The following is a 6,069-nucleotide window of genomic DNA, read 5'->3' as shown; positions in this document are numbered from 1 at the left end:
CCTTACTGTGTTTGACCAACAAACCATGTGTAAATATGCCACTATACTACTACTAGACTACTACTATACTGCTATGACTACTACTACAAGCCTACTGGCTGACCAACAAACCATGTGTAAATATGCAACTATACTACAACTATACTATACTATACTGCTATGACTACTACTACAAGCCTACTGGCTGACCAACAAACCATGTGTAAATATGCACTATACTACTACTAGACTACTACTATACTGATATGACTACTACTACAAGCCTAATGGCTGACCAACAAACCATGTGTAAATATGCCACTATACTACTACTATACTGCTATGACTACTACTACAAGCCTACTGGTTGACCAACAAACCATGTGTAAATATGCCACCATACTACTACTATACTACTACTATACTGCTATGACTACTACTACCGATATTACTACTATATTACTACTATTCTACTACTAGACTACTACTTACTACTACTATAATACAACGACTACTACTACCGATATTACTACTATATTACTACTATACTACTACTAGACTACTACTATAATACAACTACTACTACTACTACTACTACTACTACTAGACTACTACTATAATACAACTACTACCGATATTACTACTATATTACTATTATACTACTACAATATTACTACTATAATACTACTATACTACTACTATATTACTACTATACTACTACTACAAGCCTACTGGCTGACCAACAAACCATGGTTAAATATGCCAACTATACTACTACTAGACTACTACTATACTGCTATGACTACTACTACTGATATTACTACTATATTACTACTATAATACAACTATGACTACTACTACCGATATTACTACCGATATTACTACTATACTACAACTATACTAACTTACATTAATACAACTATGACTACTACTACCGCTATTAATACCAATATTACTACTATACTACTACTATACTACCACTATAATACAACTATGACTACTACTACCGATATTACTACCGATATTACTACTATACTACTATTATACTACCACTATAATACAACTCTTACTACTACTACAAGCCTACTGGCTGACCAACAAACCATTTGTAAAATACCACTAATACTACTTACTAGACTACTACTATTACTTGTATGACTACTACTACAAAGCCTACTGTCTGACCAACAAAACCATTGTGTAAATATGCCTACTATACTACTACTATACTCTACTCAAATACTACTGCTATGACTACTACTACGATATTACTACTATAATTACTACTATACTACTACTAGACTACTACTATAACTACTACTATAAATACAACCACTACTACTTACCGATATTACTACTATATTTAACTACTTAATACTACTTACTAGACTACTACTTATAATGACAACTTACTACTACTATACTACTAACTAGACTACACTACTTAATACAACTACTTACTACTACCGATATTACTACCTATATTACTATTATACTATTACAACATTAACTTACTATATTACTACTATACTACTACTATACTACTACTACAAGCCTACTGGCTGACCAACAACCATGTGTAAATATGCCCACTATACTACTACTAGACTACTACTATACTTGCTATGACATACTACTGATATTACTACTAATTACTACTAATACTATACTTATAATACAACTATGACTACTTACTACCGATATTGACTAACCGATATTACTACTATAACTACTACTATGACTACTACTATAATACAAACTATGACTACTACTTCCGCTATTACTACCATATTACTACTATACTACTACATACTGCACTGTATACAACTATGACTATACACCGATATTACTACTATATTACTACTACAATACAACTATGACTACTACTACCGATATTACTACTATATACTAACTATACTACTACTGTACTACTACTATAATACAATTCTATGACTACACTACAAGCCTACTGGCTGACCAACAAAACATGTTGTAAATATGCCTACTATACTACGTACTAGTACTACTACTATAACTGCTATGACTACTACTACTGATATTACATATTACTACTATATACTACTATAATACAACTATGGACTACTACTACAGATATTACTACCGATATTACTACTATACTACTACACTATACTACTACTATAATACAACTATGACTACTAACTACGCTATTAACACCAATATTACTACTATACTACTATTATACTACCACTATAATACAACTATGACTACTACTACCGTATTACTACGCGGATATTACTACATACTACAACTATACTTGCCACTCATAATACAACTATGACTACTTACTACCTGATATTACTAACTATTATTATTACTGGGACTAACTACTATACTACTACTACAAGTACCCAACTATGACTTACTACTACCGTATTTACTACTCATTATTACTACTATTACTACTACTGTACTACTACTATAATACAACTATGACTACTACTACAAGCACTACTGGCTGACCCAACCAAACCATGTTAAATATGCCACCTATACCTACTACTAGTCTACTAACCCACTCCTCACACATGCGGTGACCTCACCTGGCTTAAATGGTGCCTCTAGAGACAAAACCTCTCTCATCATCACTCAATGCCTAGGTTTACCTCCACTGTACTCACATCCTACCATACCCTTGTCTGTACATTATGCCTCGAATCTATTCTTCCGCGCCCAGAAATATGCTTCTTACTCTCTGTTCAAATCAAAATCAAATCAAATCAAATGTTCCGAACGCACTAGACGACCAGTTCTTATAGCCTTTAGCCGTACCCTTATCCTACTCCTCCTCTGTTCCTCTGGTGATGTAGAGGTTAATCCAGGCCCTGCAGCCCCCAGCACCACTCCCACTCCCCAGGTGCTCTCATTTGTTGACTTCTGTAACCATAAAAGCCTTGGTTTCATGCATGTTAACATTAGAAGCCTCCTCCCAAAGTTTGTTTTACTCACTGCTTTAGCACACTCTGCCAACCCGGATGTCTTAGCCGTGTCTGAATCCTGGCTTAGGAAGACCACCAAAAACCCTGAAATTTCCATCCTTAACTACAACATTTTCCGACAAGATAGAACTGCCAAACGGGGCGGAGTTGCAATCTACTGCAGAGATAGCCTGCAGAGTTCTGTTTTACTATCCAGGTCTGTGCCCAAACAATTTGAGCTTCTCCTTTTAAAAATTCACCTTTCCAGAAACAAATCTCTCACCGTTGCCGCTTGCTATAGACCATCTTCTGCCCCCAGCTGTGCCCCCTGGACACCATATGTGAATTGATTGCCCCCCATCTATCTTCAGAGTTCGTACTGTTAGATGACCTAAACTGGGATATGCTTAACACCCCGGCCATCCTACAATCTAAGTTTAATGACCTCAATCTCACACAAATTATCAATGAACCTACCAGGTACAACCCTAAATCCGTAACCATGGGCCTTAGATATCTTAGATATAGATACCTTAGATACCTTAGATACCTTAGATATCATCCTGAACAACTTGCCCTCTAAATACACCTTCACTGTCTTCAACCAGGATCTCAGCGATCACTGCCTCATTGCCTGCGTCCGTAATGGGTCCGCGGTCAAACGACCATCCCTCATCACTGTCAAAACGCTCCCTAAAACACTTCAGCGAGCAGGCCTTTCTAATCGACCTGGGTATCCTGTAAAGATATTGACCTTATCCCGTCAGTAGGCGATGCTTATTTGCTCTTTAAAACTTTCCTCAACATCTTAAATAAGCATGCCCCATTCGAAAAATGTAGAACCAGGAACAGATATAGTCCTTGGTTCACTCCAGACTTGACTGCCCTTGACCAGCACAAAAATCCTGTGGGCATTCTGGCATTAAACAATCCAAAATAACCCCCGCGATAATTGCAACTTTTCAGGAGGGTCAGGAACAAATTCCAGGCAGTTAGGAAAGCTAAGGCTAGCTTTTTCAAACAGAATGTGCATCCTGTAGCACTAATTCCAAAAGGTTTTGGAGAACACTGTAAAGTCCATGTAAAGTCCATGGAGAATACAGGCACCTCCTCCCCAGCTGCCCACTGGCACTGAGGCTAGGTAAACACTGTCACCAAACCGATAATCTACGATAATCGATCAATTTCAATAAGCATTGCTTCAATAACCGATGCTTGCAAGAAGACAACGGGAGTCAGAACAGACGATGAGTCACCATAGTCATCAAACAACATTAGTGGTCTGAAACCACGAACGGCCAACCACTGGTATCGTTTCTAGCGGTCTCTGACATGCGCCTAGAATGGTGTGGAGTCTAGAAAGATAAATACTAGCTAGTAGTCCATCTAATGGGCTCTAGAGAATTGGGGCAGGGGGGCCAGCGATCCGACCTCAACAGCTCGTAGTGTAGGTAGAGAGTGGTGGTGTAGAGGCGACTACATAACAACCACAGCAGGGATGAACTAACTAGTCAACCATCATTGTAATGGCTGTAATCTGGATAGTGGTGGTGGGGATCAGTGGAGATAGGTACCTAGTATCATCTATGGAGCCTTCTAAATACTGTTACTCTACTTGATAAGTAAAAGCGGTTAGGATGGTGGTGCAGATAGAAATTTGCTAGTCGCCTTTTATGGATATGAGGGGGATCGCCTACATATGCACCTGAAATAAAAAGACCTTATGTGCGCCAGGGGTAATGGGGGTGCGCTAGATATGCCGTTTCAGATTCTTTTCTTGATAGTAGAGGACTCAGGTACCTGTTACTTACCATGGGTCGTACCGACGGATGAAGAGTAGGGATGGGTGTCGACGTAGTGTACGAGGCTACCGATACACTACTAAGAATAGGCAATATGAACACTATCTAATTCTACACACCATATATGCTGAAAAGATGTAGGTAGCATCACCATGGGGGTGGTCGAAGTAGAGCATAATGGAGACTAGGTCATATACCACTGACACTACTACATATCTCCATTATGGCTCTCAACTCATTCGAGAGAATCTGATTAAGTGTGACTATGACGGGGTGGTCAGTATATGAAGAGTAGCCTATATTATTCACCTCTGCATATTGACATTTATTTGCTTTATCCTATTACCACAAAATCTGATAGTGGTAGTGGGATGGTAGATACCTTGTCTCCCATTGTGGCTCTAATTGATAGTGGTGTGGGGTTGGTACTGTCTAGTGCCCCTTGTGGTTTAATAAAAATCCTGATAGTGGTAGATGTCTTACGTCCTCCACAGAGGGTGAAGTATTAGTATTGGCTTAAAATCTGTATAGTAGGGTCAAGTGGTGGTAGAATACTAGTCCCATTCACATCGCCGCTAACTTATGGACTACTAATTCTAGATAATCAGGTCTGGTGGTGGGGTGGTAGATGCCTAAGTGCACTGCTCTTTAATATGGCTCTAAATTACTGGGGATCGGTGTTTAAGTGGGTGGTTAGATTGTGGGCCTAGTGCCCCTTGCCATGGCATCTCGATTCTTGCATGAGTGGTTAGTGGAGTGGCTAACTGATTCAAGCCGTAGTACATTTCCATTTTGGATGGTACGCGTGTGCTAAATTCTGGTATCTGGTGAGAAGGGTGTAGAAATACTAGTCTCCATTATGCTGCTGTCTAACATCTGATAGTGGTAAGCTGGGGCGTGGTAGATACCCGGTGAAGGCTAGTCTCTAGCATGCTTATGTGCTCTATTCTGATGAGACGTATATGGGAGTTAACCGTGAGGAGTGGGGTAGGATACCGCTAAGTGGGACTCGATAGACAACTGGCCTTCAGCACTCCTCGAACTTGACTTGCCCGGAAAATGATGGCGAGAAGAAAGCGTGCGTCGATCCCATTATGGCTCTAATCTCGTGATTAACAGTGGCAAGTGGGGTGGTAGAGTTACTAGATCCTCACAATTAAATTTGGCTCATCGAATCTAACTGGGTAGTAGACGGTATTGTTTGTGGGATTCCTAGTCTCATTAGCGCTCTATCTGATAGTGGTAGTCGGGGGTGGTGATACCTAAGTTCACTCCATATGGCTCTTATCTGATAGTGGTGAAAGGGGTGGTAGATTACCCTAAGTCTTCCA

Source organism: Salvelinus sp. IW2-2015, unplaced genomic scaffold (genome assembly GCF_002910315.2).
Source record: "Salvelinus sp. IW2-2015 unplaced genomic scaffold, ASM291031v2 Un_scaffold3940, whole genome shotgun sequence".
NCBI lineage: Eukaryota > Metazoa > Chordata > Actinopteri > Salmoniformes > Salmonidae > Salvelinus > Salvelinus sp. IW2-2015.
Note: the sequence above shows the minus strand (reverse complement) of the source record.